Genomic DNA, 27716 nt, shown 5'->3' with positions numbered 1-27716 from the left:
ATTTTCTCTCTTTCCATTCACGACCGTTTACACCTTTAGATAAAGAAAAATTCAAACACTTCTTTTTTAAAAAAAATTATTTAAATGGGGAATTTTTCTTGGGCATCCCGTCAGGATTTCTCCTTGAGAATTCACCTTTCAGATGAATATGAACAAGTGACTAGATTTCCCTCTTTGATGGAGATGGCTGATGGCGTACAGGGTGCTTTTGAGCAGGATGACATCTGGAGAAGAAATGAGAATTCAGTGATGTTTCAAAACTTGTAGCTTTGTAATTCAGAAAGAGTTGAGAGACGGAGAGAGAGAGAGACGCAGAGAGAGAAGTGGATCATCTCTGGCAGGTTTGACAGTGAAATGTCTGGTTTTGACAGTGGGGTTGGAATGTTTGTCTCGCTACAAACTGCGCATTTTAAGTTTATTTTCGGGTCCTAATGAATCCTTTTATTTTTATTTTATTTCCTTCCCCAAACTAAAAATATTTTTCTTCAGTTTAGATTTAAAAAAAGTACTACTACTGGTGGGTTTATTTTTTTTTTAATTTATTTTTTTAAAATAAACTATTTCCTGCAAATTAAAGGGGAAGAAAGGGCAATATATACGGTTGCTGATGTGACAAAGTAACGTATTCTTATGTATTCTATCAAATTTATGTACTAGAAAACAACGAAATATCTTGGTAATTGTAAATATAATAGTCGGTACGCTAAACCGCACAAGAGTCGCCGTTTTTAAAAGACCGTGACGTCAGCCCTACCCACTGCACTAGGAGAGAAGCGTGTAATCATGGCGTCGGGTGCATCAAGTGAAAGCGACAGCTCTGTCGAATCGTACGAAGAGATCCCGCAAGACACACTGCAAGCAGCCTATGGCTTAGAAGGGTACCAGTTTGAACCTAGGAGAGGTACTCTCGACTCCGGTGATGACGAAAGAAGAGAAGAAAGCTCGAACTCGCTTGGTGTTTTTCAGCGGAAACAAGTGAAAAGACACGTTATGCTTTCCATCAGTCCTGTTATTACACCCGAAAGCAACACACTGTGGCATTGTGTAGCCGATCACTTACAATTCATCCTACTTTCCGATTCACACGTGCTATTCCCAACCTCAGTGAGCCAACACAACTGGGCACATACATACGTCATGAGTGTTACGCAGAGAAAATGAACGTGCATTCTGATTGGATAAAATTAATATCATGGCGGGCTGTTCAAACTGCGGAAATAGTTTGCTCGAGCTACTTTCAAAACACTGTAACTTTCCAACCTTAGAACAAAAAGCTTTTGTAAGTCTTGAATAAGGTTCGTTAATGTGTTTTATTGTTATATTTACTCTATATATTGCCCTTTCTTCCCCTTTAAAGCAGAGTCAACTAAAAATCCCACCATCCAGTTGAGTTTTTGCAATTGCCACTGCCAACAAGCAGTTCCCGACCACACAGCTGGTTTGTTTCCTCTCTTAAACCTGAGGAGGTCAAAATGCTCGTTTTCTTGCCTTTTTTTTAATTTTTTATTTGAATTACCGGTACACATGCATGTCAATATGTAGAAGATGAAATGATCCAAAAAGCAGTGCAGTTAAACAAGCAATGCTTGAATTCACTACTGTGCCAGTGTGATTCAGTTCAGTCGTGATACGACTCGGTTTATGATTTATTTATTTATTTATTTAAAATGCGGGACAGTCTTTAGTACAGGTGGCTTTACAGGTTATGATTTTTTTGGTAATATGACAAGCTATAGAATGTAAAAGCAGTGTACTCCTTGGTATTGTGTACAGTATGTTGCTGTAGATTTTGTTATCAGTCATGTTCAAGGTCCTGCTTGCAAGAACTCTTGAAGCTTTGGCCTGAAATGTTACTCTTTGTGTGCTTTCTTCCATGGTTTGGCTGTTAATGCGAGTGCTGGAGAGCTGCCAAGGCTGCAGTGGGGTGTGTGTGTGTGTGTGTGTGTGAGGTCAGTGTGTATGGAGAGAGTTTGGTTTCTCCTTCAGCTCAAAGGCAATTGTTCATGTAGTGGGATCCTAACAGTTCCAGAAAGGACTGAAACTCGGTGTGTATGAGATGGAGAGTAGGGTGGTCCCCCAATTTTTTGTTTTTTAGGATTTTGTTACGACCACCTTACCTTTTTTTTTTTTTTTTTTACATTGCCTAAAAAGTTATTGTGCGAAATTTGGTTAAGATTGAACAATGTTTAGAGGTGCCACAAAGCCATTAAAGTTTTCACTCAAGACACAATCTAAAATAATGTGGCTTATTAACTGTTTCATATTAATACAAACAATACAGTAATATAACTTCCTGTGTTCAAAGTAACAATAGCTATTACATGTCTGTGATTTTCTAAACCCTTCGGTATTATGGTATCTTGTGGAGATAAAAGAACACACTCAGGCAGGGCTGGGCAATTATTTTTTCCATGGGGCCACATGAGAAACAGAACATTTAGTGGAGGGCCGGACCATAAGGCTGAACTAAATTCTGCATAATATTAATTGTATTTCTTTATATAAAGCAGTAAATAACATGGTTTTTACAAGCTGCTAAGACTGGTAAGAGTCTGGAAAAAACGAGGTTGCCTTACAAAAAAATGTCATTTATTCAATCAGATTTCCCAAAACAATGATTACCAAAATGTCAATGTTTGTAACTTTTTTTTTTCAGTCACATTCAGCCCAAAACACAATAAAGACATCACAATATTGTCTTTCTACTCCGAATATCAAGCAAGATACATCATATTATAATAATGATGATGCCGTGTCGATTCGGTGTAGGTATCAGATCTACAGATCGGCTCGGGCTCCGGCGCCTGCTGGTGACGTCACCCTTTTGGCCCTTTTCCACTACCCTTTTTCAGCTCACTTCAGCTCGCTTCAGCTCACTTCAGCCCGACACGGCTCGCGTTTCGACTACCAAAAACCAGCACGACTCAGCTCGCTTCAGCCCTGCTTAGCCCCTAAAACTCGCACCGTTTTGGAGTAGGGCTGAAGCGAGCCAAAGCGAGCCGAGTGAGGCTGGGGGCGTGAGCAGACACTCCCCTGTGCACTGATTGGTGAGGAGGAGTGTCCTCACATGCCCACACACGCCCCGTGAGCACGCTGGGATCTGTAAACACCGCAAACCCGGAAGGAGAAGAATTACGAATTACGAGAATTTCTGAAGCCTTATGCGCCTCGTCTCATCTATACGCTCTTGCCAGTATCTGTCCGCGTTGTCGGTGACAACAAGCCACAGAACCAAGACCAGCAACACTAACGACTCCATGTCCTCCATGTTTATTGTTTACTATCCGGGTCGTGAGACTACCGCTTAAAAGATCACTGATGTCACTGTTTGCGCTGCTTAACGACATCACGTGACGTCCACCCACTTTCGCTAACTCCACCCAATGTGTCCACCCACTTCCAGCCAGCACGGTTCAGCGCGGTTGTAGTCGAAATGCAACTCCAACAGCCCCACTCAGCCCGACTCAGCACGGCTCAGCCCAACTTAGCCGCGTTTGTAGTGGAAAAGCGGCATATGTGATTGGCTGGACTGTTTGAAGGATGACGTACAAGTTTGTGGTTGGTCTGGACAAATTACGAAAGTAGTTATCGCGGGATTAGGTTTCGCGGGATTTCATGTCATGTTCATGTCGCGCGCATTGCGTTTTTGTTGAACACAACTTCAAAATAAAAGCAATGCACATTCAGTCCATGCAGGAGGTAAAATTAGAAAATACGTTTATTTTGTAATTTCTAATTAACCTTACGCGGGCCGGTCAGAATGAACCAAAGGGCCGGATGCGGGCCGTAAAATGCCCAGGTCTGCACTAAGGACTTCCGTAGCAGAAGGAAGCTTTCTCCCAGGCCCTGCCACACGGCAACGGATTCAGGTGAATCTGATAAAATTGTTTATCGTTTCGGCCTGGCGTCCACACGGCACCGGCGTTTTGGGTGCCCCAAAATGATATTTTTTGAGAACGGGTTCCAGAGTGGAAAAATCTGGCAACGGCGCCGTTGCGAAGTTGTCTGGATGAGTAGAACGGATTTGTTTACGATGACGTCACAACCACATGACTAGAACAAGCAGCACTCTCGCGCGCATCATTCGTAACAACAGAAATTGAAATTGTTTACACATTAACCTGACTGACCTGCCAGACAGACAATTTACACCTGCTTTGATGAACAGAAAGTCCAGCCTTCCACACAAAGCAACAGTTACCTGACTATAATGGAGGCAGAGGGGAAAAGGCTCAGAAGACCCTTCAACAGACTGTTTTGTATGAACCACTGCATTACATTCACTTTTGTATACAGCTTTTCTTTTAAATAAACAAGTAACTGAACCATTTCTTGAATTTCTTTTTTTTATTGGATAAGACTGCTTTTCAAAATGTTCACACACAATAAGAAAATTAAGTTATATAAAACTATGCACACTAATAAAACTAATTTGTACACACAGAAGGCACGATTTCCTCGCGTAGTCGCAGCCATCTTGTTGTTGTTGTTGTGTGCTTGTTCCTGTGAGTGCTTCACGCTGGGTAGAAGAAGGGGTTTATGCGCATGCGTCCTACTTCTTCTATTGTTCTGGTGTCTCCGATGGGACCGTCTTACAGCGCACGTAGAGGTGTGGCATGTGTATTGCATCGTTTTCAGCAAGCGTTGCGTTGCCATATGGACCTCATATTTTACTGATCCGTTGCCCATGTGGACGCGATATTTTAAAAAAAAAATCTCGTTGTCGTGTGGATGTAGCCTCAGACAGTTCCTTGGAAGTGGGACCAATTAACCAAACATTAATTGTCCTTTCTGGTTTTGTGCTTTGCACCACCGGTACTACTTGTATTACTGTTGCTCGCCATCTGAAAAACGTAGAAAGAAAAACATTCACAACTTCATCAGCATATTACGATCAGTGCTCATTGTTTAAGAACCCCTTAGTGCATGAAAGTTAACCTTCTATCAGTCTATAAACTCTTCCTGCCTCTTCTTTTTCATAGAAGTGGCGTATTCCCTCTAGAACCATGACTTTTTGGGGGTTTGAGATCTTCTCTGCAACAGTCTACGCACCAACTAATGTTAATGGCTTAACCCGATTTGCAACCTCGTGTGGCACCTCTAAATATTAACTAATTTTTCTGAAATTTTGCTTGTTGCCTTATTTTAGCCTATGTAAAAAAAAAATGGTAGGGTGGTCGGAATGTGTTGGTAAAAAAAAAATTTTCCCATACATTTCGGGACCACCCTAATGGAGAGGTGATGGATTCCAGCCATTGTTGCGCATTTTGTTGGTCGATGGACAAAAACAAGCTAACTGTTCTAGCTGCGTACGTTCACCAGAGGAACCAAGAATCTTTACAACTTTCTTCCTGTATGTTTCTTCAGAATGTGTCGAAACATTTAATGAGAGGCTAGAAGTTGAAATCAAGAAGTACGTGTTTGTTTGTTTTTTTATTCCCTTCCATGTCACTCAATGGGAACTGTTGGTATATAGGAACTAAAGTTGCCACATGAGGAACTGCAGAAACATAATGAGTCCCTTATAGGAATCATTTGGATTTCTAGCTCTACTTTCTCATATCTCAGTCAAGCAATGAGCTCTCAACTGGAGGAACTGAAGAAACGTACCATATGTTGGAGGAATCGTTTGGATTTCTAGCTGTATTTAAGAAATGAGAAGATCTCTATTCAAGGAACTGAAGAAACATGCCATGTACATTCTAGAAGAAGGAAGAAGAAGCCTTTATTTGGTCACGTGTACTCAAGCACAGTGAAATTCCTCCTCTGCATTTAACCCATCTGAAGCAGTGAACACACACATGCATACTAGGGCTGTAATGATATGCGTATCGAAATCGCGATACGCAGAGCCACGATCCGTATCGCGATACAAGAAGGCAGAATCGCGGTACACCCTTTCAAACTTCTCCTCAGCCCAAAAACAGAGGCACTTCCAAACTTCAATTTATGAATACTTTACTTTTTATTTAAATTACATTTTAAACTTACTTAAATTACTTTTATTTTTTTATATCTATTAGTAAGTCGTTTTTTCGCCGACCTGCGACAATCTTCTGCGAGTCACGCAACGTCCACACTCGCCACTGGCAGAGCATTCATTTCTTTTAAGCGGTCGCCATTCTGGTTGCGACGCGGGGAGCGAATCTGTAAACAAGCAGCTCATTGGCTGGCGAGGTGTGCCACAAGCCAATCACAATCACTTGACCGGAAAGGCATGCAGTGTTGCCAGATTGGGCAGGTTTAGGTGCTTTTTGGCTGGTTTTGAACATATTTTGGGGTGGAAAATGTTAGCAATATCTGGCAACACTGAAGGCATGTCTGCTTGGGCGGAAGCCTTCTGCGGCAGTTACATTTTGACACGCGAGCAATGTTTCACCATAAAAATTCCGTAATTTCCATCTGTTTTCCGCGATCACAGAAAATCATTGGCCCTATGAGAGTGAGACAGTGAGAGAGCCACCCCAAAAAAAATCTTAATGGATTTACACGATTTGGAAAAATGACTTTTTCAGAACCGAAAAAAACAGAGCTTCTGGCTCAACAGTATTATTTTGAGAAATAAAACAATCTTTGGATATACATTTGTTCATTTTTGCATACATATTACTCATTCTCTGCAGTGGTCTGAATTATTTGTTATTAAATAGTTAATGTAAGTAAATAAATGTTAAGTCAAATTTACTACTTTTAAAAAAAAATCGTGGGCATATTGAATCGTGGGTCAAAAATCGTGATACGAATCGAATCGTGAGTTGGGTGTATCGTTACAGCCCTAATGCATACACAAGTGGGCAGCTGTGCTACAGCGCCCGGGGAGCAGTTGAGGGTTTGGTGCCTTGCTCAAGGGCACTTCAGCCATGATACAGAGGGAGAGGAAAGTGCTGTTCATTCACTCAACTCCCCTCACATTTTTCCAGTCAGTCCCAGGAATCGAACCAGCGACCCTTTGGGCCCAAGGCTGCTTCTCTAACCTTCAGGCCATGGCTGCCCCCAGGAATCATTTGGATTTCTAACTGTACTTTCATGCATAATTTAAGAAACGAGAAGATCTCAATTTGAGGAACTAAAGAAAAATACCATGTACATTTTATAGGAATCGTTTGAGGAATCGTTTGGATTTCAAGCTTTAGCCCGTCATACCCAAGTCAAGAAACGAGAAGATCTCAACTCGAGGAACTGAAGAAATGTACCACATTCATCTGAGGAATCATTTGGATTTCTAGCTGTACTCCGTCATGACCAAGTCAATAAATGAAAATCTCAAATTGAGAAACTGAAGAAACATACCATACATGTTATAGGAAACGTCTGAGGAATCATTTGGCTTTCTAGCTGTACCCTGTCATAATGAAGTCAAGAAACAAGAAGCTCTCTCTTTGAGGACCTGAAGAAACGTACCTTGTATGTAATAGAAATTGTCTGAGGAGTCCTTTGGATTTGTCGCTGTACCATCATACCCAATTCAAGAAACGAGATCTCAGCTTGAATTGAACGTTGTCATGTTTGATGGATACATTATGCTTGACTCGCTAGTGTGAACGTAAGGTTTATGATCATGAAATATAATAATCAGCTCTGTACTTCAGTGTAGGGAAATAAGGCCGGACCAGCAAATGTCTTACTGGTAATTTTCGCATTTGTCCATCTGTATTTTCAAAAGCATCGGATTGGATGAGCCATGAAAAATTGTAAAGATATGGGTCTAATATACTACTTCTAATTTTCTTCCAAATGTTGCACTGGACAAATACATTGTCGTAGCACGGCCTGTGAGACCGAGGCCCCCGCGAGCCCGAGTTTAAAAATTAATAACTCGGCCACCGATGGTTCTAACCCCGCCAAACTTTACAGGTACATCCCTCTCCCCGAGTGGCACACTAAAAATAAGACAATAATAATAATAATAATAATAATGCACTCAGTATTCACTGTTTTTATTGCACGATGCAGTTGAACTAGTGTTTCAGGGTTGACAGTATCTGATTGATCCAGTCAGTTGATTTAAGAGTTCAGTTTACATTAAAGGGCATATTTCGTGTATTTATTTATTTTTTTTAATGAAAGTATGTCCCTTTACACACTCATCCAGAAGCGTAATTTTGCACAAGGCCATCTGTCTACAGCAGAAAAAAATAAAACACGTCTGGAAAAATCCCAAGGGAGTCTGGAGCCAGATTCGTGACGTCACGTGCGGATCCGCCAGCAGGCTGCGAGAGCTTTGCACGGTTTCAGTGCACAGTCTGTGTAGACCAAGTTTAGCAGCTAGCGATTTTGCATTGAAATATGGATTCATGTATCGATGCTCATCTATCTATTGTTACATAAATCACACTTTTTCTAATTACTATTATGTATTTATATGTTTATTTAGAAGAGTACTGGCTACTGTAGGAGAAAGATTTCATAAGCTACACACATGGAATCGGCTAAGCAGGGTTGTATATACATTTAATGTGTTTGACAGGTCCCAAGATCTCAAGCCCTGACACGCATATCCCTTGATACATTTGGAGTGTATTATCGCCCAGCGCTTTCGTGTTGTTTACTTTTGTGTGTGTCAATAAATAACATTATCCGTGTACCACACAAACACAGGAACACCTAATTTAGAGTATAGTCTCTCTTATTTCTTACCCTGGCAACAGTCGACTTGTGAATCGGCGATTTTCTTGGTCTTTTTCTCGGCTCTGCTTCGGTCCTCGGCTTCCCGGTGCCTCACACGAAGCGCTCCCATTTCTCTCTCATTGTGCGGTCTTTTGGGAAACGATGAGTACTAATCCCATCAAGGTTGGTGTTGCTACACCCTCCTACGATACATCTGTTAACCATTTTAATAATTACGCGATAACGTTGAAGAAATTTGCAGAAAACCACCAGGTCGTTTTCTCATAAGCAAACCAGCGCTGACATAGGATTCAGAAGGAGGCGTCCCGCACGCGACGTCACGAAAATCAATGTTTGCCGGGAAATCCAAATGGCAAGTTTTTTCAGAGGCGGACCAATTCACCTCAAATGGCTTGATTTCAACTGAATTTTTCTGGTATTGCACAAGGTAAAAAAAAATTGCAGAGAATGCAGAATGTGACAGATATTTGACCAAAGTTTAATATAAAATAGGAGAATTACATTGATCTTGCTCCTGAATTTACCCGTGATATGCACTTTAAACTTTGCAGTACAGGATTATGTTAAGTGCCAGTCAGTGGTGGTGGTGATGTGCATCCCCCCCCCATTCATAAAAAGAATGACCGTCAGTCATATGCTTTATAGGATGTAGATTTATATTTTGAGTTTTTATTTGCTAAGTTCTAGTCCAGCAGATTTTAGTCTGAATGCCAAATGATATGACTGTGTCTAGTTTTGAGTCGTTTTAAGTCATTTTGTTCCAAAGTTACTTGGAATCTCGAACTCGCTCAAAATTTTAACTCAATTATGTAAGAATAGTTGTCATGTTAATTATTAAATTTCTTATAGACTTATATATCATGGTCATTGTTGACATAATGTTTCATGAGTGTTATTATGGTACCTATGTATGAGTCCCAGTAAGTTGTAACCAACTGGAACATCCTTGGGCCCGTCGTACTTTTTTTTTTTTTTTTTTTCTCCCTCTCTAGACATGGAACTGACCTGTGTGCGCTACTGTTTTCTTGACTATAACTTTAAGCAAGTTTTTCTTGAATCTTTCTGACATTTTCTTGTAAACTATATTCAGTTTGTAGTGTAATTAGCAACTAATGTCTGGTGTAATTTAGCCTTTTGAAGATCACAAAAATGTGACTGGAAATAGCTGAGAAGCCACCTCCAGGCATCTAAAGTCCTTCAGCTTCCGGGGCCCTAAAGCCTCGGTCACAATCGGCCGTACGTGCAAAAAACGCGTGAAACGCACGGAGGGCGGGCGTGTGACGTGCTGATTTTCGAGCCGTAGACTGGCCGCAGAGGTTCTTTGTCATGTCAAACAAACTCTACGGGCGCTTACGTTTTTTTCAGGTTGCAAGACAAACTTACGGCCAACGTGCGTCTTTCTCCATGAACAAAAAAAACGCAGCGGTTTGGGAAACGCCAAAAATCGCACGGCCAAAAAATCGTACGTCTGGTTGTGACCTAGGCTCAAGGCAGGCCCTGGACCCCTGGCCGCATTGTTCCAGCCCATCATTCAGACAGGCTGAAATTTGGATTGACCACCATTTCAGACTTATCTGTCCTGTGACGGTCTGTTTAAAATCCCTTATTTCCCACACTGGCACTTGGATTGTATTCTGCTTCACTTTAAAGCTGGATAAATGCCTCTGTCCAGTGAACACATGAGCGTAATCACTGACCTCCTAAGATGCAGCCTAACACTACGTTCAGACTGCAACCTGAAACGACCCGTATCCGATTTGTTGTGAAATCCGATTTTTTTGTTAGGCCGTTCACATTACCAATTATATGAGACTTGTATGCGATCTCCAATATGAACGGAAAACGACCCAAAAGTGTCCCGCATGCGCAAATTGACACGTAATAAGCACATCTACGTAATACGTAAACAAAAAAAAAAAAAGTGCACTCTTCAAGTTTGCAAGTAAAGCATGGAGATGAGGCGAGACCTGGCGATGTGGTTTTTGTGGCGGCGGCGGAACTCGCACAATAATCTGATTAATGTGAGCAGCAGAGTAATGAGACCGAAGGTGTCAAATTACTGGAAATTTCCAGAACAATCTTATAATCTTGTAATACAGGATGATTTAACATCCAGGTCCCTACCAAATCCACCATTAGCTTGATCAATTCTATAAAAGTCTATTTAAATTCTGAAAACTGTACAAATGTTGTTTTCCACCAAAGAGGCGGGATTAGCCAACGCAGAATAGTGACGTTTGTCTCTTGTTGATGACGTGTAGGTCGCATGAATGCGACCTGTCCGGTCAGACTGCAGTCGCATGTGAAAATAACGGATACGCATCGGAATTAGGACCACATATCCAAGCGGCCTGGGTCGCATGTGAAAAAAATCAGATCTGTGTCGTTTAGATTGTCAATAACAAAATCGGATACAGGTCGCATATGGGCAAAAAAATCGGATATGGGTCGTTTCAGGGTGCAGTCTGAACGTAGTCTAATTTTAAAAAACAGCTTGCTAATTTGATTCAATTCATTTTTATTCACCTAAAATAACAAACTAGGCAACGGCAATATGATAACGATATACTGTAGCAAGAATTTATATTATGGTTATCAGGATTTTTTTTTTTTTTTGAAAATATCATTGACCAGCTGCATGATTACTCACAGTAACACATTTTTGAGTACTTAAGACTAATATTCTCAGTTTATTTACTTGAAAAAATAATCTTAGGTTTCATATTTTTAATGTAGCACCCCAGTTAACTCAATGAATCCTGGAGCAAAACTAAATACTACTACAGTGCATGTTGTACATCATAAAAATGCTTGCAGTTATCATGATTGATATTTTTACAAAATCACCAAATCGAGATTGCTTGTCTGTCTGATTTTGAAATTGCTTTCTGGTTGAAAGAACTGGATAATTAAGTTAATCTAATCTGTTCAGGGCTCCCACTGGCATTTGTCACACTCGTCATTGACGAACACAGTCCATCAGTGACGATGAGAAAATTACTAGCAGTCATCACAGTGACGGATGCATTTGTCATCATAAGTTGTCCCTTTTTTTTTTTTTTTTTTTTAAGAAATCCCTCCGTTTGCTGAAATCTAACCCCAGTGAAGAGTCTGCAGGAAGCCAGGTTGTAAACCATGAGCATGAGCTTGAGACCAATAAAAATTGACTACACATAATGACCCAATAAGCACCAAGCTTTTGACCAATCACAGTGCATCTTAATCTGCCTGCTGTGGTGGTGTAATTATTTCTCTGTGAACCGGACAGTGTTACAGTCTAAGCTGATGATTGATTTTTTTGGGCGGGCTTCTTCAAGCACCGAAGATGATTTAAGGGCCGAAACAGCCACAGGAGAAACACACGCGGAGCCCCGACTGTCCCTGAGCACATCAGACAGTGTCAGTAATACAGGGGTTGGTTTAAAAAAAACAAAAACCCAAAGTTAAACTGCTGTCTGCCGGCAAGCGACTGAAGGGCTCTGTGCTTTGGGCGGCGTGGCGTGTTGCGTTCCTGTGGCTAACGCAGTGGTGTCGTTGGGCTCCATCACCCGGGGCGAAAGCTCCAGGTATTTACGCCCTCAAAAAAAAGTAAGAGATTAATAGAAAACGACTGACTTGGATGTTGTCTGGGATTTTGAATGTTGAAATAATAATGTATCTTAATAATAATAATATAATAAAAATATAATATAATAAAAATATAATAATAATAATAATAATAATGTAGCTTAGAATTGGTGTCTTTGTGGTCCTAAAGGAGAGAGATGTGAGTGAGAAATGATTTTTTTTTTATTAAACTGATGATAAATTTTACGAGTGATAATATTTAAGTCAATTGACACGTCAGACACATTATGGGTGATGGTGATGAGACAGAAACTGAAGTGAACTGGATAAATTTAAAAAGAGCAGTGCAAAAATCACTAATAAAGATGCCCTAACCTTTGAATATGTATAGGTGATGATGATAATATCTTGTAAAGGGAGCTGTAACCTCCTCAACCTATTGATGCCACACTCGACTTAGCCCCTGGTGTTTTCAGTAGCTAGAAACACCCCTGGGCTAACGCATGATGATAATCGCGGTGTCATTACCTCCGCCAAGGAGGTTAGGCCAAAAAAAAAAAAAAAGATAGTGTTTCAGGTAACATGAAATATTAAAATAAGGTCAGTAGGTAGGAAAAAGTTGTGGTTTTTTTTTTTTTTCTTAAATTTTTTTTTTTTTGTTCGAAAAAATGAACACAAGTAAACATCTTACAAAATAGTATTTTGGCACAGAATCCTATATACCACACATAATAAAATAAAAGTGTTTTAAATCTTTAAACGAATAAAAAAAATATCGCAAGAGCTCGAGTTATGATCTACGGAAGCGTATTGCTGCCACACTCAAAAAAAAAATTGGCTTAGAATCAAGTAATTACGTGAAAAGATATTGTTAAAGTTATCATGTTTTTACAATATATTTATCATGTAATAACATCACGTAATTTCACGATACGAAATTATCACGTTATTTCATGATATTTTCATGTAATAACGTGAAAACACCTTATCAAGATAACGTGAAAATAACGTCCTAGGCTAGGCTACTTCCATTAAAAGCAGCCGGCCTCGCCGAGCCTACTGTAGAACTTGGGTCGAGCAAAAACATGGCTGAATCCTGAATGACTCCTATTTGTATAAATAGGGGACTACATAGGCGGCAAAACGTAGGGTTTTTCCCTGCCATGGAGGTGCACTTGTATACCGAAGAGGAAGCAATTTGCATTACAGCCTTGAATGAGGATTCAAAATGGCGGCTCGGCTCAGTTTTCCCTTCCTCCTTCAGTATACAAGTGCGCTTCCATGTTTATGCAGGAGGGCTGATAGAAGTGGCGAAACATTTTACTTTTTATCGTTTCTTTCACAACTTGAATGCGTTGAAACAAAAAATTATGACAAACTAACGCTGCTTACACTAAAATATTGAGGGAAATTTGTAATAAAAACTTTACGGTCGGCAATTTCGACACGGAAATTCTCGATCGGTCGGGTTACCGGAAACACCCTTTTGGTTTTTTTTGGCCTCATGTTTTCGGTAGCGTTGGTTTGTCTGTTAGCAACATTTACGGAAAAAGTAATGAACGGATTGCTTTGAAATTTTTTTTTCAGAGGTGTGACTGGGCACAAGTAACAATCCATTAAATTTTGGCGGTGATCCGGATCACCTTCTGGATCCCGGATTTTTTTTAAAGGATTCTTGGTGGAGGTCTGCGCTCTGAGTGCTTTTCTAGTTCTGTGTTCGGTTCATAAATCAACGGGAAATTCGGATTCCTTCACTGTTGGTTGATCCCAGACTCTTCTCGACTCTGTTCAATTGTAAATCAAGTTTTGTATTGGAAGTCAAGGTTAAAGGGAGTCCTTTTGAATAATTCCATGCTAAAATCTTCAGTCAGCTCAAACTAAAGCGGTTTATTTTAGTTCGATGGTGCACAGGGCGTCCAAAATCATCCCTGTGTCCGAAATCACTCACTCGTTCACTGCTCCCTGCTCGTTATATAGGGAATTGATATGTAGACAACTATATAGTGAGCTCATTGATAAAATGGGGAAAAGGGAAAAAAAAACACTTTCGGACACTACTCCAACGCGCCGTTATTTACGTCATTATTGTCACACGGTTAGTTGTTTTTTCAGGGTTAGTAGCGGGTATAAATATGCACAATGAAGGGATGCTAACCCCGGACTGTGGGTAAGTAGGCTGCTGTTCTTCTGTACTTGCGTCCCCCAATGGCGCATAGTGGACTCTTGAGAGATGCATATCTGCTACGTCGTATGCCAGTGGGGCGGTCAAAATTAAGGTCAACAGGCTGACCCAAGCTGGGACTGACTCTTTTATTATTTTACAGGGATGGGTCGATTGCAGTCACACAGTTAAAATGTGCCAGATCAGTCGAAAACCATAAATACATTTGTGATAAAAATCTATATTATCAGGGGTGATAGCGTTGAATTCGGAATTCCCTTTACTGTCTATCTGCGCATCTCAGAATGACACAGGACAATGGGCGAACTAGATTTTTTTTTTTCCCCAGCCACGGCGCGCCGGAACGCTATCACCCCTGAATTATACTGAGCGTATTTCCCACATTAATAAACACAAAGTACTTTGCGTCTGCTGCATCTTTCAGTTCTTTTAAATCAAGGCTGAATACTTTCTTCTTTGCCGCTGCCTTATCTGTCTTGTTTCAGCTTATTTTCTGTTCTCTTACTATTTTTAATTCAACTTGAATGTCCGTTTATATTGCGCTTCTTCCTCCGTCCATTCGCCCCAACACACTACAATATTTTGAAAATTTTTCTCTCATTGATGCACCGGGTGCTCCTCTCGGTCATCTGCCGTTTTTATACCCCGAAGGAGGGGACGTATACTGGTTTACCTCTGTCCCGCCGTCTATCCGAAACCCCCTTTTTCTCAGCAACCACAAATCATAGCCACTTGGTACCAAACTTCAGCTTTGGGTTCGCTACCATTTTCAGGTCTATCTCACATCGTGCCAAATCCCTGTCTCTGACATTAAACCTGTGCTTTGTTCTTACATAAGTGATATATGGCAAGCCGAATGGGATGAAATAAGCTGCATGACGTATGTAATCAGAGATGCCTACTAGTACGGATTGGCCGTATTTTGTACGGAAAAGTTATGTAAATACGATGTTACGGCAAACAGTGTTATTCTGTACGGAATTATTATAAAGTCTTAAAAAATTCCAGTGAGTTGTTTTTAAATGTCCAAGCGACTTTTTCAATCCATGCGCGATTCACGGCTAGGCTATTTATTTTTACGACAACCGCACATGCTGTGTGTGACATGCGCAGATTCCGCACATTTGTTCGTGCTGTTTTCGATACGGTAGAATGGCTGTGCATTACACCCAGTCAAAAGGGCAATGGATACGCGCACTGCAAACTGTGTAGAACTGACATTAACATGGTGGTCGCGATGACTGCACGCGGCATGTCAACTACAAAAAACATATGGAGTATGCTGAAATGGCGAGTCAGGCGGAAAGTAAATCTGGGAGTATCCAGCAGTTTTTTACGAAATCTGTGGATGAAAAGACACGGAACGTGACCCGTGCTGAAGCGGTGATGGTTGACCTATGCTTGGAGTTGAATTTGCCAATTAGTGCCATGAAATGTGAGTTAAACTTATTCAGTTTCTTTTTACATGTCTGATTTTTATTCACTGAAATATCAAACACTGGCTGTACTTCTTAAATTCAAAGGCTTTTCAGTGTTGCAAGTGCAAATGTACATGTAGTATGATCAAAAACAGAATTTTATGATTAGTGCTGTTGGAATTGTGGCAAAAAAATTGATCATTCCACTGTTTTAAATACAATTATAAATGTCATTTTATTCAATGTCTCATCTGAATCATTATGCTGAAGTATTTATATATTGGGACATTAAGATAATGTCGGACTCTCTTTGGCATGAAATAAGAATTTTTTTTTTTTTATTTTATTAGAATCCGTTAACAGGTAGAACATCTTGCCAGGCAATATAATATAATACTTTTGAGGAGTTGCATTCAATACCAATGATTGGTAGTCAACCGTAATGTCTGCAAACAGGGAACACTGTTGTATTTATAAAAATTAGTGCTGTCAAGCGATTAAAATATTTAATCGCGATTAATGTCACGACTGTCATAGTTAACTCGCGATTAATCGCAATTTAATCGCACATTTTTGTCACATGAAAAAACATTGTAATTCTCTTATCAGCATAAAAAAGTGAATGGGCTTGCTCACCGTTTGAACTACGGGGGTACTCGGGGGATCCGAGATCCCCTGAAACAGACATGAGATCCCTTGAAAACATGATTTGGGAAATGTTGGGGGGTCTCTAAAATATTGGCAAAATGATGTTTATTGACATAGCAATCGTGTGTAACGGGAAGCATTTGCATATCCGAAGTGAGCGTGCGATGGAGAGCCGCGCTCTGAGACAAGCGCAAGCACCCCCCCAAGGGAAAATAAGGGACCCCCCCGAAAATATCGGCATAGTTCGAACACTGGTTGTACCAATGGTTTTTTTTTTATTTTTTTTTTATTTTTATTTTTTAATTGCAGAGCATAACACGTCTTGTCACAGCCACTGCAAAGTGGGGCTGGAGCCGCCGATGGGAAAACGAAACCTAAGCCGAGCACCGTGGCTCTTCAGGGGAGGGGAGAGGACTCTGGCTGTGCGGGGCGTGGCATCATGTCACAGAGCGTTAATCTCGCGATAAAAAAATTATCGCCGTTAAAATTGAGTCAAGTTAACGCGTTAATAACGTGACATTTTTGACAGCACTAATAAAAATGTGATATATTGTATGCTGTAGAAATTTGTTGAGTGGAAATTCAGTTGAGATGGCTGCTCGCGTTTTGTTTATTCAATTCACACAAAACAGTTCTTTTTAATAATTTAAATGTTAAACATATTGGTATATATACCTCTTTATAATGGAAATGCGCATAAATTAATGTTACTGAAAGTCATTCCAAAATACTGAAAAATGTTTTCAAGAATACTGAAATTCAAAATTTGGGGTAGGCATCTCTGTGTAATACAGTGAAACAAGTGATAACCCAGTCATTTTCATGCAGACATGATCAAGTTGCGTATACAAGGTGTAGAATTGGACATTCGAGACTCACCCATGGTTTTTTATTCACTGGAGGAGAACCTCCCCTTTGTGATCTTTGTGGTAATCTCTTATCAATTAAGCATATTTTATCTTGCTCTGCCCTTAGAGTAAAAAGACAGACATTTTTTAAAGAAGACACTATATTTGATATTTTTAATAAGGTCCCACCTTTAAAGGTTTTAAACTTTTTAAAGTGTATTGATGTGAACAAACTTCCATCTCATCTCATTATCTGTAGCCGCTTTATCCTGTTCTACAGGGTCGCAGGCAAGCTGGAGCCTATCCCAGCTGACTACGGGCGAAAGGCGGGGTACACCCTGGACAAGTCGCCAGGTCATCGCAGGGCTGACACATAGACACAGACAACCATTCACACTCACATTCACACCTACGGTCAATTTAGAGTCACCAGTTAACCTAACCTGCATGTCTTTGGACTGTGGGGGAAACCGGAGCACCCGGAGGAAACCCACGCGGACACGGGGAGAACATGCAAACTCCACACAGAAAGGCCCTCGCCGGCCACGGGGCTCGAACCCGGACCTTCTTGCTGTGAGGCGACAGCGCTAACCACTACACCACCGTGCTGCCCGTGAACAAACTTATTTAATGTATTTATTTCTTTGATTGTTGGTTTTGAATATGTTAAGTTAAATTTATTACCTGTATTTGCCATGAAATAGCCACAGCTGTTTAACTGGCAATAAACGAAAACAAACAAACTGTCCCACATCGTCTTCCTGTTTACCGACCGAATGTATTTACGAAACGTATAGCGTGGATTTTGACGATACGCTACCGTTCAAAAGTTTGGGGTCACTTTGAAATGTCCTTATTTTTGAAAGAAAAGCACGGTTCTTTTCAATGAAGATCACTTTAAACTAATCAGAAATCCACTCTATACATTGCTAATGTGGTAAATGACTATTCTAGCTGCAAATGTCTGGTTTTTGGTGCAATATCTCCATAGGTGTATAGAGGCCCATTTCCAGCAACTCTCACTCCAGTGTTCTAATGGTACAATGTGTTTGCTCATTGCCTCAGAAGGCTAATGGATGATTAGAAAACCCTTGTACAATCATGTTAGCACAGCTGAAAACAGTTGAGCTCTTTAGAGAAGCTATAAAACTGACCTTCCTTTGAGCAGATTGAGTTTCTGGAGCATCACATTTGTGGGGTCGATTAAATGCTCAAAATGGCCAGAAAAATGTCTTGACTGTATTTTCTATTCATTTTACAACTTATGGTGGGAAATAAAAGTGTGACTTTTCATGGAAAACACAAAATTGTCTGGGTGACCCCAAACTTTTGAACGGTAGTGTATTTCAAGAAGCAGAATGCTATTTCAAAATGGCAGTGCACCAGGATGCTGTTTGAAACATAGATTTACATAGAAGACTAGATGCCTCGTCCCCGTTGCCCGTCAACGAAGTCGAACGTCCGCACATGGCGGCCATCTTACCTCAGACAGCTGGCTTACCCATTACATTGTGTTGGTAGCGATATGTACTTTTCAGATGACCGTAACTTCCTCAAATTTCAATCGATATTCAAACGGTTTGGTTTGTTATATAAAAAAAAACAAACGGAAGTATGTATTTATGATATTAATGATGAATAATCATTTTATGTTTTAAAAAAATACGCATAGCTTGGCGAAAATATTTCGGTATACTACAGACTGTAAGACAGGATGCATGCTGAAATTCCTCTGCTGTGAGAAGCCTAACACTGCATACTTATGGATAACTGCGGCCTTAGGACAAATAACCATACCATTTATTTCCAATTTTTAGTGAAAATATTTTTACATGTGATAGGGCCGTAGGGGAAGCTAAAGTTAAATAAACAGCTTACTCACTTCTGAAACTTCAGAAATACTTCATCCACCTCAAAAACCTAATGCACTCACAGCATCGCATAATAACAAATGTAAACTCACATCATCGCATAATAACAAATGCACTGTCCGAGTAAGTAATAGTATAAAACAGTGACAGCGACTCACGGTAGTTTGTGACAAAAAAGCACTTAATTAATCACATGTGGTTATACTTCCAAGGATAAAAAGATAACTTTACATTTACAAAAAGAACATTCAAAGCTGATTCTCATGTCAAAGTCAATATATGTTAGCACAGAAGATTGAAATTTCATTTGACTAGGCTCCAATGTGCAGTTAAAATAAAACTAAACATACTGATATAAACATCTACAATTAAAACAGACACACACATCAGCTTGTCATCAAAGTCAGTACTTTGATTTCCTGTAAATCATAATGTGAGTGCTGGGCTTGTGTAAGTCTTCATACCCCTTGTCTGTGGTAAGATGGCCGCCCTGCGCGGTGAGGAATCTAGTCTTCTATGTAAATCTATGGTTTGAAATCCCTGGGGAGAACGCTGCTCTTTACTTGCTTGTTTCAGGGTTCATTATTTGTTGAAGTCAGCATTTCATAATAAGCGTCCTATTCCTTCGATTGCTTGCATTTTGATAGAAGTGAGAGCAGGAGCTCACAGTTGATCTTGTTCTTTCAGCGTGACCGCAATGCATAATGGGATGTATTGCCTGGTTAGTGACCATCGGTTGTACACTACTTTTCATGATACATTGTGGGATACTATATTGCAGACCTGGGCATTTTCCGGCCCGCGGGCCGCATCCGGCCCTTTGGTTCATTCTGACCGGCCCGCGTAAGGTTAATTAGAAATTACAAAATAAACGTATTTTCTAATTTTACCTCCTGCATGGACTGAATGTGCATTGCTTTTATTTTGAAGTTGTGTTCAACAAAAACGCAATGCGCGCGACATGAAATCCCACGAAACCTAATCCCGCGATAACTACTTCCGTAATTTGTCCAGACCAACCACAGACTTGTACGTCATCCTTCAAACGGTCCAGCCGATCACATAGTGTGACGTTGTTGCGAGCAGGTCACAAGAAGACTTTCGCCCCCAAAATGTCCGCAAAAAGAAGAAAGGTAGATGCCGAATGCAGGGCTTTCAACAAAACATGGACTGCTAAGTATTTATTTACTGAAGTCGGAGATAAAGCCGTGTGTTTAGTTTGCGGAGAGCAGATCTGAAAAACTGAAAAACACCAAATGAGGTGATTAGACTACAAATGTGGGCATCTTTATTATAATATGATGTATCTTGCTTGATATTCAGAGTAGAAAGACAATATTGTGATGTCTTTATTGTGTTTTGGGCTGAATGTGACTGAAAAAAAAAGGTACAAACTTTGACATTTTGTTAACCATTGTTTTGGGAAATTTGATTGAATAATTGACATTTTTTGGAAGGCAACCTCGTTTTTTCCAGACTCTTACCGGTCTTAGCAGCTTGTAAAAACAATGTTATTTACTGCTTTATATAAAGAAAGACAATTAATATTATGCAGAATTTAGTTCAGCCTTTTGGTCTGGCCCTCCACTAAATTTTCTGTTTCTCATGTGGCCCCATGGAAAAAATAATTGCCCACCCCTGCTCTATTGAGGTATTTCACCTGACGTCACAGGGTCACGTGACGCCCTGGTGTCCGCCATTTTGGACAGCAAGCTAGCTAATGTCAACATCATAGTACCTAGTATGTTGCTGTAGCAACGTTTACGTTCAGTCATTTGGATGACTCTTAAAACCTTTCAGTCTCAAGTTTTTCCTTTACTGTATTTACTAGTTTACTGAGCCAGCCAGCCCCAGAGCGCTAGCTAGCCCGCCCCGGCCAGCCCCGGAGCGCGCTCAGTAAACTAGTAAATACAGTAAAGGAAAAACTTATAACAGGCCATGTCTCAACAGACTAAGAAGTTATTTCAATGACATTTAATAACTTTTTGTTTATCCTGAGGACCGAAAGTAAATGAAAATGTGAACAAACCTTAGCTGTCAGTGAACAATCCTGGTGGAAGCGGGTAAACGTCGTTCTCTAAGCCTGCTAACCTCAATTTTTGCAAATACCTCTCCCTCTGCTCGCCCTGTAAATGCCCTACGTCGCTGGATAGTGAAGGTGTTTTCTGCATCTCGCTCCTTTTTCTTTTATGTTTTTCGTTTGTCGCCTTCCTCGCATTCAAACTGATTCGAGCCGTGACGTCCAAAATGGCAGCATCACATGACTTGGTCACGTGAGTGAAATACCTCAATAGGGTGTAATAATTCTCACTATACATTCGGACAGCACTCCAAAATGGTGAACTCCCCTATATGAGTGATTCCACGCTTATGGGTACTGAAATGGGGACATGAACTTATTTTTAAAAATTCACCTAAAACCATTTCTTTTTTTACCATCAGGTCACAAAACATGTAATCTTTAATGAATGATATGTTAAAAGATAACTGTAATTTTCTGAGATGTAATAAAAACATATTTATATGCCAAAGTCAAGCCTATGAGTTCCAAAATGATGTCTGTTCCATTACTTCTGTTACGATTGTCCATCTCGCGTCTGTTACAAATTAATTACAATCTAGCTATATACCATGTTAATCTTATTGAATGTGTATGTTTATTCTACTACACATGTTTATTAATTATATTTGCTAAAACATCACCTTCCTATGTTTCAAAAAGTAATTCTACATTGTTAAAATTGAGAATCTATATGTCCACAACACTTCTGTTACGTTCTGACTTTGGCATATAAATGTTTTTATTACATCTCAGAAAATTAAAGTTATCTTTTAACATATCATTCATTAAAGATTACATGTTTTGTGATCTGATGGTAAAAAAAAGAAATGGTTTTAGGTGAATTTTTAAAAATAAGTTCATGTCCCCATTTCAGTACCCATAAGCGTGGAATCACTCATATAGAGATCTTGCAGTCACGTGACCGGAAAGTACACAACCGCCATCGTGTCGGTCAAAAACACCGCTGAATACTGCTGCACTCATGTACAGAATGGATCAATTTCAACCGACGGACTACACGGTTCATTTTTCTAATGAACAGATAACTAGATATATGTCTAAAATAAATGATCTACAGATTAGTGACCCTTATGGCTTTCCGGACGGAGTTTTCACGACCGGATGTTGAACTGCCAGCGGAATACCCGGACGTGTATGATTACCTCATTAACTTTCCCTCGCTGTTCAGTGGTGAAGCACTGCGTGCTTATAAATCTCTGGACAGTTATCTTTACAGAAATTCAGGATTTGTCAGCGACTCAGATGTGGCATCTTGTAAACAAGAAAATGATCCTCACTGGATGGGTAAGTCACTTAAGTATTGAGTATAGCACTGACCAGCCGATTATAGAATAAGGTAATTCCAAATCGTCCGTGTTGTTTACATGGATCTGGCGTTGGAGAGGTAGAGGCTTGGCAGTGGAGGTTTGAGTAGCTGTTTTCTGAGCTTAGTCAACAGGCCGGCTCTGCCTGCAGCCTCGCTTTTGCTTCGGCTCCCGGCGCCGCCTCCTTCGCTTTGCTTCCGATAACAATCCAGGGAGACCCCGCTGGTCTCGCCATCTGGTCTCGTCCGGAATGTTTTTTTTTTTCTCGTCCGGAATGTTGTGCATGCGATGGAAATCGCTACAAACCATCATTTTCTGCTGGAAACCAATGTCCAGTAAGTCCATACGGTTGTAGTGGATATTGAAGTCCGGTACAGACGAACAACACGCAAAAATACACACAAAAAACAAAAACCGTGCACAGGTAGGGAGAGCTTGTAGCCGCAGCCGTTGTAGTAGAATTGTATATAGTAGGGTTTTCCAGAAGAAAAGGTAGAAGTAAAAGCAGAAGTAGAACCAGAAGTAGAAGGCGGAATATGGCGTTTGACCGACATGATGGCGTCTGTCACAATCTGGATCGGCTGTGATGTCACATGCAAGATCTCTATAGTGAGTGATTTCAGACACGGCGCGAGTCTTATTAGAGGCTGGAGTGGAGCCAATTTTATCTGTAATGGAGAGGCCTAGCTGTATTTGTGTAAATAATTGAATTGTGCCAGTGTGGTTGGGGTAAACCTGTATTAAGTCCACTCTAAGTCAGTAACGAAGAAAAAAAAAATAACTAGGAAAAAAGTGTAGGATGATACTTTGATTTTATTTTTCAAGGAAAAAAAGTAGAGAATATTTTTCAGAACCCAGCGCGAATGCTGTCTGGTTAAATGGAAAAATAATTTACTTGGGCCTCGGTAATCAGTTCGTGTCATGGTGCGCCAGACGCAGAAAAAAACCCCCAAAACCTACTCCTGGATGATGCGTTCAAGCGAGACATTTGAATAAATATAATGAACACGGGTGGTGTAGATATGTTGGAGTTAAAGCCTTGTTTATGTCGCGTCCGAGCGTCTTCGGAGTGCAGTTCGAGACGAAAGCCCTGAGCGCTCCCGCTCTTTCAGAACGTTAAGATTTTAGCCGTTGTAAACAGCAATGAGTTTGTTTGTTTTTGTTTGTTTGTGTGCTCATCTGAAACCCGTCCCATATTATGATTTAAGTAATAACAGGTGACCGTGTCTGAACACTGATCATTCTAATTGAAACAGCTTCAGGGTGCTGACTTAAAGGAAAAGCAGCTCAGCTTTCATTGCATTTTAATGAGTAGCAGTGAGAAACACTCCAGCGCGTCATCGTCCACCAGTTTATAAACATGGAGAATACGTCGAGAAAATGAAACTCGATCTTTGTCTTGGCGACATGCTCAATAAATCCAGTACACGCCGCGTGATTTAGAAAGGAATGAGACTTTCTCGCTATGGGAAATGCAGTGAAGGTGACAGATTCATGATGTGATTTGTGTGTTTGATGAAGAGAGGGGTGAGGCAGGACGCATTTTTAAATTTACTATTTATGGCAAACAAACTTCCAGCAAAATAGTGTTTTTTTTTGTTTTGTTTTTTTTTCTTCCCCAAATAGTGAAAAATTGTGTGTGTACAGCTTAATGCTGAAAAGTATTCACAACATGACTAATTTTTGTCAGAGTTTGAAAAGGGTAATTATTACGAATTTCATGTAAAATATAATATTTAATTGCTTTTAAAATATTACTGAATTTGTTGTTGGTTTTGTGCAGTTTTAAATTTTTAAGGTTGCAATAATTTTTTTTTTTTTCTTTTTTACTTTGAGTCACTTTACTTTTTACAAACTTATTGGAAGGAACTGCTTTGGTAATTTTGTCGTTTTAAAGGTCCCATGGCATGAAATTTTCACTTTCTGAGGTTTTTTAACGTTAAAATGAGTTCCTCTTACCTTCCTAAGTCACCCCAGTGGCTAGAAATTTCATAATGTGTAAACCAAACTATGCCCAACATTTTGAGAATGGCGCGTCAAAACGGCACGTTGATAAACTCTTCCCTTTACTACGTCAGCAAGGGAGATGATCCCCACGCCCCCCCTCTGGATTCCCACCCACTGTATGGATTGCCCGCCCAGCTCAAAAGTTGCCACCAAACATGGAAGTTGCGCTGTACATGGATGTGACAACACAGAAAGGAGTCTGTTTTTACTGCCGACGGGAGAGCCCCTGAAGACGCAGTGGCTTAATTTTATTTACTCCAATAATACGCCGTCGAGTCTACCTAAGACGGTGTATGTTTGTCGGAAGCATTTTCCTGATGAATGTTTCCACAACTTGGGACAGTACAGGGCAGGTTTTGCACATCAACTGTCACTGAAGCCTGGGTCCGTACCAAGCATCCCTGCTGCATCAGCCACAAACACCGAACAAGTAAGTGTATAACTGTTAAGTCGTTTTGCCGTGTTTTAAAATCGGTGCCACGTTAGCCTTGCAATGGCTACATTAGCTGTGCAGCTAACCGCTTCCTGCAGTTAGCCAGGTACTCTGCGCTACAAAACCAAAAAGCATGCAGCATGCTCTGTTATAATAGCCAATCAAAACAGTTTTTACAAAGACACCCACATTCTTTTTTTTTTAAGTCACTCGTTCATTTTATTTGTTTGTTTGTTCAGTAAAAACCCAAACATTTGTTGAATTTATTTTATTTCCTCGCGTCGCACCTTAATGATGTCAGCGCGCGGTATTTTTCCCTTCGCGGTTTGTTCCTTCTCTCTCGCCATAGTAAGACACCCACATCCGCTTGTTCTGACCCACTGGAGGTAGCGTCACAGTGCTGTTAGCCAATCAGAGGTAACACGTTTACATGTCATGAATATTAATGATAAGACCCGCCCACACCCTCTACCCTTCCCCGCCTCCTGCTTCTCATTAGCAAAACGACGCACTGGGAAAAGCGCTGAAATGGGGCTTTCTCCCAGGAGGCTATATCTACGTGCCGAGGGTTCATTTCGAGAAAGGCTACGGATATAACATCCGGAAACCTCCCCGAGCCCGTTTAAGGGCAATTCCATGTAAATGTCAACCTCACCATGCAAAAATAAAGCAACATGTAATACATCAAAACCACTCCCAGAGATATCACCTCGGCCTGTATTTTACAGATGTGAATAAGTTGAACCAATTTGTAACCAATCTAATATGTCACTGTCAGTCTTTCTTTCTTATAATGTAAAACCCAAGCTAAAATCAACTTTGATCATGTACAATTCTATATTATTGCCACAAGCCACAGAAATGTATGCTAAAATCCACAAAACAGCAAAACAATAGCCATCCTAAATATTATTGAAGAACTTTGATAGTTTTAGCTGATATTTAGAGAGTTTTTCAAAGGGTTATGGTGGTTAAATTGCTGATTTTCTAAACATATGCCATGTCTATTTCAGACGCGTCACATCCATAACGGAATTTCGTCACATCCATAACGCTGACTTTTCCTTCCGAAACTCTGCATGAAATACAAAATATTTTAAACAAAGATTTTTTAATATTCACCTTGAACCCCTCTATCAAATGGATATCTCCATTTCGACATTAGGTTTACAATTTCAGAGTTTGATAAAAATGTACAGTCACCCAAGAAAAGTGATGCTTTTTCTGTCACATCCATAACGCATCTTTTATTGGCATTTTCTGGCATGCCCTAGATGTACTATGGGAATTGTTCTTGTTCTATCACTTCTCCAGTATGGTACAGCCTTAAAATATGCAACACCTGTTTAAATACTGGGAGACAATAAAACATGCACTGGGTCATTTGTTGCCATTTTGAGTTCAAGTGTCACGTCCATAACGCTGGAATTGCTCTTAAAGCATCAACAAACCACCATGCCATGGGACCTTTAAATCTTAAATTGTAATTTTTTTTTTTGGTTAGCTTTACGAATTAATTTATTTTTAAAAATATTTTTCATTTCTACAGATTAAAAAAATGCACAGATTTCAAGCAGCTGATTTGAAGTTTTGTGCTGACCTTTTTAAATCTTTAAAATTATAAAATAATTTTTTTTTTTTTGTTTTTTTTTTTTCAAAATTTATTTGCAATTTTTTTTTAAATATATTTTTTTACATATTGAACAAATTGCACAGTCAGGTTGGAAGCATCTGATTTGGTGCTCAAGTATTTTACTAATCTTAAATTGTAAAAATTTTTTTTTTTTACAGATATTTTATTACAAATTGCAAGTTATTTTTTTAAAAGTCGTTATCATGAGTAGTTTCTTTTATCATTAAAATCTGTAAAATTGTCTTTTTTTTTTTTTTTATATATAAACTATTTGGATGCAGCTGATGCTAAAATTTTGTACCTGTTTTGAAATCTTTAAAATTGTAGAACGTTTAAATTCCTTTTTACAGATTATTTATTTACAATCTCTGATTTAAAAGCAGCTGTTTTGTCAATATTGAATGGAATATTTAAATTTATTTTTCTTTAAATAAATGATCGAACTCCATTTTTAACAGGCTTTATTGAATGCTTACGAATTTCTGGCAGCTTCTTGGCAAACATGCACATTATCATGTATCATAGAAAGAAATATCTTGATGTATCATAATACAATATTTTTGTCATATCGCCGACCCCTCCGGGTTTCCTCCGGGTGCTCCGGTTTCCCCCACAGTCCAACGACATGCAGGTTAGGTTAACTGGTGACTCTAAATTGAGCGTAGGTGTGAATGTGAGTGTGAATGGTTGTCTGTGTCTATGTGTCAGCCCTGTGATGACCTGGCGACTTGTCCAGGGTGTACCCCGCCTTTCGCCCGTAGTCAGCTGGGATAGGCTCCAGCTCGCCTGCGACCCTGTAGGACAGGATAAAGCGGCTAGAGATAATGAGATCGCCGACCCCTAACCTGGGCCATGAGTACAGCTCTACATCAGACCATCAGACCCGACTTTTTGTGTTATTTAGACTTCCAGCTGACCCTGGTCTTTTTGTCACTGAAATCCTTCGGCTGATGCAGAAGCCTCATCGGAAATCTCTGCCTAATCAAATTCCAGCTTTGGCCACGAACACAGCTGTCAAGTGTTTTTCATTGATTTTCATTTCTGTTTGAAGCGGAGGTAGTCGTCACCTCTTTCCCTTGCACCTTCTGTGTCTT

The 27716-nt window shown here is 40.0% G+C and overlaps 1 protein-coding gene across 3 annotated transcripts in view; it reads left to right on the top strand.

Moving 5' to 3' along the window:
- arfgef1 (ADP-ribosylation factor guanine nucleotide-exchange factor 1 (brefeldin A-inhibited)) overlaps nucleotides 1–27716 on the top strand; it is a 154848-nt gene that overhangs the window by 36063 nt on the left and 91069 nt on the right. The window lies entirely within an intron of this gene.

This window comes from Neoarius graeffei, chromosome 19, assembly GCF_027579695.1.
Source record: "Neoarius graeffei isolate fNeoGra1 chromosome 19, fNeoGra1.pri, whole genome shotgun sequence".
Taxonomy (NCBI): Eukaryota; Metazoa; Chordata; class Actinopteri; order Siluriformes; family Ariidae; genus Neoarius; species Neoarius graeffei.
Note: the sequence above shows the minus strand (reverse complement) of the source record. Positions and strands in the feature narration are given on the sequence as shown.